At 40.2% G+C, this 12,803-nt stretch overlaps 1 non-coding gene across 1 annotated transcript; it reads right to left on the bottom strand.

The window, feature by feature from the left end:
* Nucleotides 1–282: 282 nt before the first annotated feature.
* Nucleotides 283–385, bottom strand: LOC146891044 (U6 spliceosomal RNA). Its single transcript, XR_014998203.2, has one exon. It is a non-coding gene; the product is annotated as a U6 spliceosomal RNA (small nuclear RNA).
* Between the last annotated feature and the right edge of the window lie 12,418 nt (nt 386–12,803).

The raw sequence follows: 12,803 nt of genomic DNA, 5'->3' as shown, positions 1-12,803 counted from the left end.
CCATGTAACTTTGAGTTCACAGAGATTCACCTATTTTCACCTCATTGTTAAGGTGTGAGCCACCATACCCTTTTGAGTGGTTTCGGTTTGTTTGGTTGGTTGGTTGGTTGGTTGGTTTTTGGTTTTTATGTTTTGTAACCCTGGCTGTCCTGGAACTCACTTTGTAGACCTGGCTGGCTTCGAACTCAGAGATCAGCCTGCCTCTGCCTCCCAAGTGCTGGGATTAAAGGCGTGTGCCACCATGCCCGGCATCTGCTGAGTTTTAAGGAAATTCTTATTTTTTAAATCATGAAATATTTCATGGATTTGCATGACATCATTGCACAGGGGCCATGCTTATGTCCGTATCCTTTTACGTTCAGTTTATGAGCTGCTGGGTTGGGTCCTCGAAAGGCGAAGTTCTGTATGCCAATCTTTTTGTGAAGATGGGCGGAGTGCAAATATTTTCTCCTATCTTCAGTTTACCTTTTTAGTCTCTTGTAGAGTCTTGTGTAGAACAAAAGCTTCAGCTTTGGTTAAGATGCCATTTATCAATATTTCCTTTTAAGATCATGCTTTTGATATTCTGTTTAAGAAATTATTGTCTAATTCTAGATGCCAGAGACTTTACAGCTAGTGCTTTTTGGAAAGGATAATAGATTTATATTTAAATCCTTTGTTCAGTTTAACTAAATCTTCACATAAAGTATGATATACTCAGGCTGCTCTCCTCCTCCCTCCCTTCTCCTCCCTCAACTTCCCTTAAGAAGTTAGGTGGACTAACTTTTTCCTGCTTTATCCACCTTTCCTAAAATTGTTATAGCTGCCATTTTTATAATAATGTTGTATCTATCCAAAAATATTGCCCAGATTTTTGGTAGTAATTAGATTAAACTTAAAGGTAAATTTGGAGGAAATTGATTTTTTATTATTTTGAGTATTCTAATCCATGAACATATTATGTCTTATTGATTTATTTAGAACTTTTTTTTCTTTCTTTTTATCTAACATCAAGGGATAATTTTATTAGTATTTAAAAGAAAAACACCCCAGGGCAGGCAAGCTGAAATTTCTGTAACTGCCCAAAGGAGGGAAATAGAAGAGAGAAGGAAAAGGCCATACTGATTGAGTTAAGCAGGCATGGAGGTCAGCGGCTTGGTTGTGGGCAGCCACATGGAGGGAGAGAGAAGCTTCTGAGAAAGAGTAAAGAAAAGCATGGTTCTGGCCAGCATTTGCAAGAAAGAGAAGAAAGAAAAATGAACAGTTTCTCAGTTGGGAGACAGAAAGTGGGCAGACCTAGTGAGCCTCATTGCAACTTTGTGGCAGCTCATAGGGACAGCAAACTTTGTTGTTTTTTTTTTTTTGTTTTTTGTTTTTGGGTGGGGAATGGGAGTAGGTGTAGGTGGAGGGTGTGTGTGTGTGTGTGTAAGGATGTTGATTTTTTAAGACAGGGTTTCTCTGTGTAACAACTCTGCCTGTCCTGAAACTCACTTTGTAGACCAGCTGGCCTCAAACTCACAGAGATCCACCTGCCTCTGCCTCCTGAGTGCTGAGATTAAAGATATACACCACCATTGCTGTACCCACAAAATGTTTTCTTAATCAGTGTTTTATAGTTTTCAATATACAAATTATATGAATTTTATTAAACTTATATTTAATATTTTATTTTAAACCATTATAAATGTGTTATATTTTTAAATATCAGTGTCCCTATGTTTATTGCTAATAGGAAGATAAAATTTGCTTTTTTAAAATATTATTTGCAGGACAGGAATATGGTACTTCATGTGAAGGTACCAGTTGTGTTGGTCTCCTGACCCAGGTTCCATTCCCAGACCTTGGTAAATGCTGCATGTGACTGTTTGCATTGCCACAGCAAGGTGGGAGGTGGAGAGAAGAGGATTACCCAGAAACTCCTGGGCCAGCTAACCTGGAGCCTGCAGTGGAGCAGTAGAAACGGGAAGAGACCTTGCCTCAACAAGTTGTAAATCAAGAAGCCACTGTAGAAATTGACCTTTGACTTCACACACATTCTAGCACCAGCACGTGCATGTACACAAAATAAATAAAAAATTTAAAAGTCATTTGTGTCTTGAGAACTTGCTGAACTCACTTATTAGTTCTAGGAGGTTTCTGAAAAAAACTATGTGCATATGTGTTTGCACAAGTGTGTGATTTTCTTGGAAGAAAGAAAAGGGTGTCAGGTTACAGCTGGTTACTACTGTTTACAAGTATTGTACCTTGATATGCTAATAGGCACCACAGCATCAGCTAATTGTAAACCTTACAGCTGGTTATAAGTATTGTAGGCTGCCTGACATGGGTGCTCGGAATCAAACCCCATTCCTCTGGAAGAAAAGCAAGTGCTCTTAACTGCTGAGTGAATGAAAATGAAGACATGGCTGCTCCTAGTTATGGTTGAGGAGAAGATTTTATTGTAGATATGAGGGAGAATAGAACCAGAGGCATCCGGAAGGTTCCAGGCTGAACTAGGCTATGAGAGGAAAGAGAGGGAGATGAGAAGGAAGAGAGAGGAACCAAGAGTGTTCCTGAGAACGAAGAGAGGACCAAGAGAACAAGTAGCCGAAATGACTGGGTTATACAGGAGAAAAAGAGAAGCTGGGGGATGGGAAGGGAAACTTGGGGGCTGGAGAGGTTTAGGGTAGTGGGTGGATCAGCCCCAGGAGGATTTGTGAGCAAGGACTGAGGGAGCCTAGAGGCTAACATAGACCTTGGTATGTTAATAGGCACCACAGGCTAGGCTAATGGAAGAGACATTTCCTTTTTGTCAGAGACAGGAGAAAGACTCCTTTTAGCAAGTAGGAACTCTCTCAAGTCCCTCAGGAAATGCTGACTTTTGTCTAAAAGTCAGACTTGGGGGGAAAAGGAATTTCTTGAGACCTAACACTGAGCCCTCTCTCCAAACTCTAGTTCTAGGAAGATTTTTGTGTTGGTGATGGTTTCCTAAACTTGTTTCCAACACAGGTTTGCTCTGTGTAGCCCTGATTGTCCTGGAACTCTTTGTAGACTGACCTTGAGCTCAGAGATCTACCTGCTTCAGCCTCCTAAGTGCTGAAATTAAAGGTGTGTGCCACCACATCCACTCATGTGTCTCTTATTTCAGATCCCTATATAAAGAGAATGTTTGTTCTAATGCTGGGAACTGAGTTAGGGTCTTGCACATTAAACAAACATACACTACACCATTGAGTTATACTGCCAGCCAGAGATATTTTAAGGACTTGACCTGTGATAGTGTAGAGACCTAATGAGCCCAAAATCCAGTGAGGGAGGCCAGGAGGCTGGAGACTAAGGAAAGAGCTGAAGTTGGAGCCCAGTGGCCATCTGCTATATGACCAGAAGGAGCTGGTGTTGCAGAATACATTCAAAAGGAGCCTCTTGCTCTGGAGATACTATCTTTACTTATATTCAGGCCTGCAGTGAATTGGCAGAGGCCTTCCCACGTTATGGAGATCAATCTGTTTCACTCAGAGCTCACTGATTTCAGTGTAAATCTCATGCAGAAACATACAGAATGATGTTTGTCCCAGCACTTGGGAGGCAGAGGCATGTTGATATCTGTGATTTTGAGCCCAGTCTGGTCTACAGAGTGAGTTCCAGAGCAGCCAAGGATTTTACACAAAGAAACCCTGTCTCAAAAAACAAAAAATGATGTTTGACTAAATATCTGGGTAGGGTGACCCAGTGTCTTAGTTGCTGTTCTGTTGCTGTGAAGAGACACAATGACCAAGGCAACTCTTCCAAAAGAAAGCATTTAATTGGGGGCTTGCTTACAGTTTCAGAGGGTTAGTCCATTATCACCATAGTGAGGAGCATGGTAGCAGGAAGGCAGGCAGGCAGGCACGGTGCTAGAAAAATAGCTGAGAGCTTTAAATCCTGGTCCGTAGGCAGCAGAAAGAGACAGAGAGACAGACAGACTGAATGACTGACTGACAGACGGACTGGTCCTGGGCTGGGCTTTTGAAGTCTCAAACCCCATTCCTGGCGACATGTCTCCTCCAAAAAGGCTAGGCCTCCTAATCCTTTCCAAACATTTCAACTCCTGGCAACGAAGCATGCAGATATATGAACATTCTTATTCAAAGCACCACGTCAAGGGACACTGGTTAGCCATCATACTTTCCTTTTGATTCACAAGATGTGGGTGCTTCAGAATTTGACCTCCTATGTCTCCCCAATATCAGTACTATACTTGGTCTTCTTTCCATGACTGAATTTCATCAATTTTACTGGTCACTTTGAAGAATCAACTTTTTATTTCATTGATTTTCTTATTTTCAGTTTCACTGACTTCTATCTTATTTCATTCCATTCATTTTGGGTTAATTTTGCTCATCTTTGTCTAGGTGAGACAGAGAGAGAGAAAGTGAGAGAGAGAGAGAGAGAGAGGTGAGAGAGACAGAGACAGGATTGCTCTGAGATATGGTTTCCTTTCTTTTTGAGATAAGTTTTTACTACGTAAGCCTAGCTAACTTGGAACTCACTATGTAGATCAGGCTGGTATTGACCTTGGAGCAATCCTCTTACCTCTGTCTCCTGAGTTCTGGGATTACAGGCATAATCAATGAAGTCTGTCCATGTGTTGTAGGAGTCCACTTGTGTGTTCCTGGCTGCCCAGTCTCCCAGAATAATCACACAGAAACTTTGCCGGTAAAGTTTCAGCATATCTGTCTCTGGCAGCAGCTCCCTGGCTTCTCCTTCACTCTGCCTTCTTTCTCCCAGTATTCAGTCTAGTTTTTCCCACCTAGCTCTACTCTTTTTCCCTATCACAGGCCAAGACAGTTTCTTTATTAACCAATGATATTCACAGCATACAGAGGGGAATCCCACATCCCCTCCCCTTTTCTGCTTAAATAAAAAGGAAGGTTTTTTGTTTTTTTTAATATTTATTTATTTATTATGTATACAACATTCTGTCTACATGTATTCCTACAGGCCAGAAGAGGGCTCCAGACTTCATTACAGATGTTTGTGAGCCATCATGTGGTTGCTGGGAATCAAAGTCAGGACCTTTGGAAGAACAGGCAATGCTCTTAACCTCTGAGCCATCTCTCTAGCCCCCCAAAAGGGAAGGTTTTAACACAGAAAAATTACATATAACAAAACAGGTATCAAGCAAAAATTATACTTACAACATTGATATCTACTTTATTTTTTATCATAACTAAGGAAAACTATAACTATATATTCTTCAACTCCATCAGAGACCCCAGAATTATATAATATTACCTAAGTAAACAGAAAGTGCATTGTAAGCAACTTCCAAAACTCTAAAATTGACAGAGACATCTCGCTGCCTAGACAGTTGCTCAAAGTTCTTCGGTAACATTGTAGCATCCATCTTCAGCCTACTGATTCATAGTATCCAGAAAACTTTTCTACAAAGCAGGAAATTTCAAAGACAGTTCCACCTATATTGGCTGTTTATCAGTCACTTTCTTCTGTGTCCTGCAGAATGTCTGGCAGTCTCTTTCATGAAGCAGGAACCCTGAAGGATTGTCTCACCTTCTTTAGGCAGCTTCAGCAGTCATTTCTCTGTGGGTCCTGCATGTCCAGTTCATGCAGCACAACATTAAATAGTCCAGAAAAGAGCAGTTTCTTGCCCAAATAGCTAGCAAACTCCATACAAAGCCTCTTCAGTGCCCATCTTCCTCTTGAAGCTATTGGTGCTGCCAGGAACAGATGTGTCTCATGTCATAAAAAGTCCTAAATCCTTAAAACACTTTAAATGTCATTTTCTGAAGGTCTCTGAAAGATTTGAAGAATACCTAACTAACTGAAATATGTCTCTATATATCTAGAAAACTTAACTAACATAACTAGATGATTATTTATTAACCTATATTTCTTAATTATACATTGCATTTTTAAATGAGTTGGATAAACACAATACCTTAATCAATATCAGAAACACATATACAAAGTATCAATAAACCAAGATCCATGCCAATGCAAATCTCTATAGCATATCCCCCTTTAAATGTCAACAAACATTTATAAACAATATTTGAGAATTTGGATATAGTTCTCTCCAAACTGCTTCCTGCTTTCTTGTTGGGTGAAGTAATTTTTGGGGAGTGTTCACAGCAACCTTTTGGGGAGGGTCTTGGTACATCAAACCACATTAGTCTGAAAGAAATTCACAGGTTCTCAGCTTCTGTGAAAACAAAGCAGAACCTCTTTTCCAAAGCAACAAATCCTTAGACCCAAATTTGGAAGTCAAGATTCCTTTATGTTGATTTATCTTAGTAGCCCATACAATGAAATGTCCCTCTCTACTTACCTTCTTCACAGTCAAAAAATTTAAAGAAAGCACAATAATATACATAATCCAGACTCTGGATTTCCATCTTGACACAGCTCTTCTTACTCTATTTCTTTTTCTACAAGTTTAATATTTATTTTATTATCTTTAATCTTGTAATCTATAACTGTCTGTTCTCTTTTATATTACATTTACTGTCTCTTTAAACTTTTTTTTCTCTCTTCTAAGTCTACATACATTTTTTAAACACACTGTGACCCATTTAGAGGTCTTTTTCATCTGAATCTATCTTTATTGTGTATCTGTAATCCTTTTTTGATCAGGACCACTTCTTAAAATGTCAATGGCTTGACTAGTACTAAGGCTGCTTTGCCTTTTGACTCCACCTAGTCCAGCATGGTGGCGGTCCATTTATTGCCTCTGAGACTGCCGGGTGGGAGTCGTCCTCACAACCTCAACTCTGGTAATCAGTTGGCCCATGCTGCCACCAAGTAACTTGCAGCATGCTGCCCACAAACTTCATTCACGTGCTCGGCCTCATGAAAGAGTCAGAGTTTGTGCTGCCAGCATGGCCCAAGAAGCCACCATTTCAAAACCACACTGCTTTTTTTCTGCTACTGCTGAATCAAGAAGACGTCTCTTAAGGGAGCTGCAGCATGCTGCCAGCTGGAAAAAAAATATGCAGCCAAACTTTGTTTTTTAGTGTCTAGGATTACTTTCCAAGATTTCTCAGGTTCTATGTGTATTTAATTAGCTCATGTTAGAGCACCAATTTGTTGTATGAGGCTACTTGTTCATTTCCTGATCATCCAGACTCCTGAAATAACCACACAGAAACTGTATTAATTAAATCACTGCTTGGCCAATCACTATAGCATATTCCTAGCAATCTCTTACATATTAAATTAACCCATTTCTATTATTTTATATTTTATTTGTGAGGCTCATGGCCTACCAGTAAGGTTCCACCTGGCTGCTTGTATCTTTCCCCTCTGGCAGCTACATGGCATCTCTGCCTTCTTTCTCCCAGCATTCAGTCTAGTTTTCCCCTGCCTACCTCTACTCTTTTGCCTTATCGCAGGCCAAGACAGTTTCTTTATTAATCAATGGTATTCACAGAATACAGAAGGGAATCCCACATCAGCCATGTTTCTTTTTTTCTAAGATATATGTTTAGCATTTAGATTTCCCTGTGTCCACAGTCTTTGATATGTTGTGTCTTTTTCACTGTATTCAATATACTTCAATTTCCCAATGCCTCATTTTTGTTTTATTTTGATTTTTCATTTTAGGTGATAAAAAGATGGCTCAGTGCTTAAAAACACTTGTTGCTCTTACTTGGGTACAGTTCTCAGCACCCACAAATTGGCTCATGAACATTATAACTCCAGTTACATGATCCTCTCCTTTTGACCACCACAGGTACCACACATGGTACACATACATACATTCAGACAGGGCACTCATACACATAAAATATAAATGAAATAAATCTGATATTTAAAATTTTTAGTTTTAATATTAATGTGTATATGTGTGGGTGAGTGTGTGTGAGTTCAGCTGTCCAAGAAGACCAAAAGAGAATTTCGTGGGACTGGAGTCACACAGGCAGTTGTGAACCATCTGACATAAAAGATGGAAATCAAACTCTGGTCCTCTGCAAGAGCAGTACATACTCTTGACCACTGAACCATCGCTTCAGCCCTTACTGTGAAACAAGACCTCACTAATAAACCAGGCTAGCCTTGAACTCTCAAGTCTGATTTCTTGCTCCTAAATTCTAGGATTACAGGCATGTACTACAACACCAGACTTTTGTCCTGTTTCTGTGTCTTATGTTTATTATTATTTAGAGGTATATATCACCCACCCATACCCAGGGTTTATTTTTCCACCTTTGTTTTCTTGAGACAGGGTTTCTCCATGTTGCCCTGATTGTCCTGGAATTCCCTCTGTAGACCAAGCTGGCCTCAAACTCAGAGACACACCTGCCACTGCCTCCTAAGTGCTGGGATTAAAGATGTATGCCACCACCACCGTCCGGCTAAAGTAATTATTGGTACATTAGATTTTTGTTTTTGTTGGGGGAGATTTGTTTGTGTTGATTGCTCCAAGACCACCCATAGAGTCCAAACTTGGTTCGGAGGGCAGAGTTCACATTTAGTTGGCTGATAGGGACCATAAAGTTTCCAGGCAGACTCAGAGGGAGGTAGGACATATGGAGGAAAAAAACGAAGAGTTGAAAGGTTGTGCGTTTTTTTCAGTCTGGGAAGTGAGGAGAAGCAGATGTTTGAGTCTCTGTAGATCCATGAATCTCTCAGCCTTATTCTCTAATACTTATTCCCAAGTTACATTTTTTAATAGAATGTAAAAAGAAATCACAGTAAGTTTTACCATTTTACTTTTTGCTTATTCACTTTCTTCCTCATTTCACTTCTCTTTTTTTGCCTTCCTATGGGATAAGTGAACATTGTTTAGAATTCCATTTTGATTTATTTATAGTATTATTAGCACAATATTTGTGTAATTTTCTCAGTGGTTTTCTGGCCATTACAATAATCATGAATATATTGTCATAATCTATTCATATTGACATTTAGTATTATGAGTGAAGTACAAAACTTCACTCCATTTGTCTCTTTACCTTATCCACTAAAACCTATAAATATTTTTGTTTTGTTTGGTGGTTTTCTTTTTCTTTTTTTTTCTTTTTGAGACAGGGTTTCTCTGTGTATTTCTGGTTATCTTGGAACTGGCTCTGTAAACCAGGCTGACCTCAAATTGGAGTTCAATCTGCCTCTGCCTCCTGAGTGCTGGGATTAAAAATGTACACCGTTATCACCCAGCAAAACATATAATTTAAAAATTTTTTCTTATATGTACATTTATATAACTTATCCTATATATGCATATATAACTTTAGACTGTAGAAGGCTTTTTTTTTTTTAAGGCTACCAACCAACTCCCAAATCATGACATGGAGACTTATTGTTAGTTTTAAACGCTCAGCCTTAGTTTAGCTATTATTTTAATCTGTTTATCTATGTTTTGCCTTGAGGACTTTTTCCTCCCTTCCTCCCTTGCCTGTTCTACTTTCACTGCTTCTCATGTTGGTTTGTCTGCCAGCTGCCTGACCTCTGGCCCTGGGTGTATAACTCTGTTTTCCCTTTGTTCTCTCCTCCTTTTTCAAGTCTAGATTTCTCCTATTTATTCTGTCTGCCTTACAGTCCCACCTATCCCTCTCCTGCCTAGATATTGGCCGTTCAGCTTTTTACTAGACCAATCAGGTGCCTTAGGCAGACAAAGTGAAACAAATGCAATACATCTTTATAAAATTAAACAAATGCAGCAAAACAAATGTAACACATCTTTACATTGTTAACAAAGGCAGCAGAAACAAATGTAACACAAACAAATGTAACACCCATTTATACAGTTAAAGTAATATTCTGCAACATAAACAAATGTAACACATATTTGCCTAGTTAAAATATTATTTTACAACGTTAGACTGTTATTTTTGCTTCAACAAAATAACAAACAAACATACAAAAAACAGAATGGTCTAATTTTCTTATTCATTTTATGTACATTGGTGTTTTGCCTGCATGTATGTCTGTATGAAGGTGTTAGATCTAGTTCAGACAGTTGTGAATGGCCAGGTGAGTGCAGGGAATTGAACCTGGGACCTCTGGATGAGCAGTAATTTCTCTTAGCCACTGCCATCTCTCTATCTGTAACTCTAGTTCTAGGGGACCCAACAGACATAGCAAAACATCAAAGTAGATAAAATAAAAAATAAAGAAGAAACCCATTGTTGATGTTCTGTAACACATTGATGATGTTCTATAACACACTGATGGTGTCCTGTAACACACTGATGATGTCCTGTAGCACACTGGTGATGTCCTGTAACACACTGATGGTGTCCTGTAACACACTGGTGATGTCCTGTAACACACTGGTGATGTCCTGTAACACACTGATGGTGTCCTGTAACACACTGGTGATGTCCTGTAACACACTGATGGTGTCCTGTCCTGCAACACACTGATGGTGTCCTATAACACATTGATGGTGTCCTGTTTCACTTGCCTGTCTTGTATTCATCACATTACTTTTTCCTTTGCTGAAGTTGACTTCTGTTATCATGACTTTTCTCCTTGAGAGCTTCCTTCAGCTAATCTTCCTTGTGTGCACACACGTGCATATACATGGGCCTGCATACACACACATACACAAACATACACACACTCCTGCAGACTTGCACATGCACACACATGCATACTTGTGCATCTGCACAGAGACCAGATGAGAAAGTGTCAGTTTCCTCTACTTATCTCTGTCTATTTCTTTGAGGCAGTTTTTTTTGTTTGTTTTGTTTTGCTTTGCTTTGCTTTGTTTTTTTGAGATCTATTTTCTTGGCTAGGCCAGAAGCCAGAAAGCCTCTGCAATCTTTCTGTCTGCCCCTCGGAGCTGTGTTTTTACAAGTATTCATAGGAAGGTAGCTCATTATATGTGCTGAGATCTGAACTCGAGTCCTCCTGACTGTGCAGCAAGCACCCTAACTGCTGAGACATTGCTCCTGCTTGTGTCTCTTGTGTAGCTCTGTTCATGGCCCATCGTTCTAATCTTCCTACATTAGAGATTCTTTTTATTTGTTCTCATTCAATCTGAAGGAGTTTCAGTAAAAAGAGAGCTCCTGGTGGACAACTCTTTTCTTGAAAAGCAGTGTCCACATCTTCCTGGCCTCAGTGACTTCTGCTGAGAAGCACAGTTACTGAAATTTCTCTCCACTGCAGGCAGTGGGTCATTTTTCTGAGTCCACTTGGCAGAGGTTTGGTCCCCAGTTCAGAAGTTTAACTGTGATGCATATAGCAGGTTTTTTGGGGTTTGTCTTATTTGGACCTCACTAACCTTCAATGAGGTTTATAGTGTTTTGTTGCGGGAGAATTGTCTGAAATAAACGCTGATTGGCCAGGCAGGAAGTATAGGTAGGTCAACCAGACAGGAAGTAGAGGTGGGGCGATGAGAACAGGAGTATTCTGGGAAGCTCCCTCCACAGTCCTCCCCAGATCACTGAAGAAGCAGGATGTGACTGCCCTGCCCTGCTGAGAAAGGTACCATATGGCTAACATAGATAAGGATAATGGGTTAATATAAGTGATAAGAGTTAGCAAGAAGTCTGAGCTAATGGGCCAATTAGTTTTATAACCTAATGTAGATCTCTGTGTGATTTTCTTTGGGGCTTGCCGGCTGTGGGGATCTGGGCAGAACATAAACCCCAACAAGTAGGCCCCTTCATGTTACAGTGTTTGTCATATTTGAGAAGTTTCTGCTATTGAATCTTCAAATATTTTCTTAGTCCCATGCTTCTTCTTGGACTTCACTGACACAAAGCCTAGCAAAAACTAGATTTATTTTCAATAGTCCTATAGATCCCCAAGGCTATATTCAATTTCTCTCCATCTGTTTTCTCTCTATACTGCAGTTGGGCAATTTTTATGACCTTATCTTCCAGTTCAGAGTCCAGATTCATTCCTATGCCACATCTAATTTGCTATTGAATCCATCCAGTAAGTTTTTCAAATTTTTGGTTCATTGTTTGTACTTTTTTTTTTCATTCTGTAATTTCCCTTTGGTTTTTTTGATATGGAATTTTTCCTAAGTTTTTCTATGTGCTCCTTTATTTCAAGATAATTTGTAATGACTATTGAAGCATTTTTGTGATTGCTGCTTGACAGTCCCTGTCAGACAATCCCACATCTGTCTCCCTTGTGCTGCCCCTGGTTGATGATCTTTTTCCAGGCAAGCTGTGAGTTTTTATTTAAGTCATTCCCCGAGCCATGATTGGACAGTTTGGGTTAGGGTTATGAGACTGAATCCTACTTAAACCTTCCCTGGTTAAGCCAGGCAGTTTATATATATATATATATGCAGGTGAGGGCTTCCTGGATTGCTCCTCCGGGATGTGGTTCTCATGGCCCTGTGGTTTTCAGAGCCCCTTACCACCTTATGCTGATCTATTTTATTCATCTGGTGACACAGAGGTATCTACTTACTTCTTTGGGGTTCCTGTGGGAATAGAGGTGCTTCTCATGCTGCCCAGTAAGGGGAGGAGGCCAAGTAAGGTGAACTTGCTAGTCACAGGCTCCTTGCCTTGTCTCTGGTGAATTCGTGGAAGGTACTGAAGCTTCTCTCACTGCTGGGCAGGGGTCTGGGAAGACACAGATGTACCCAGGCACCTCTGCCACTGACTGGAGGTGCAGAAGATGTATGGTCTAGACTCCAGTGTGGGAGACTGCAAGTTGTGTGTTTCCTAGGTCCCTGGCCAGCCTGCTTTGCTCCTCCTGTCTAGTTATCTGCTGTGTCACTTAAGATCTGTGTTTGGTTGGAAGGAGCAGGAAGAGATTAGTCGATGCCATCAGGGTTGTCAAGAAGCCGCTGGTTACCTGTTGGTTTGGGACGGACTCTCGTCCTGTCGTCTCCCACTTCAGTCTCTTGGGTGCTACTGTTGCAGGTGGGTACCCCAGGT

The sequence above is a fragment of the Myodes glareolus genome, chromosome 19 (assembly GCF_982192425.1).
Source record: "Myodes glareolus chromosome 19, mMyoGla1.1, whole genome shotgun sequence".
Taxonomy (NCBI): Eukaryota; Metazoa; Chordata; class Mammalia; order Rodentia; family Cricetidae; genus Myodes; species Myodes glareolus.
The sequence above is the reverse complement of the archived record's forward strand: the minus strand, read 5'-3'. Positions and strand labels throughout refer to the sequence as shown.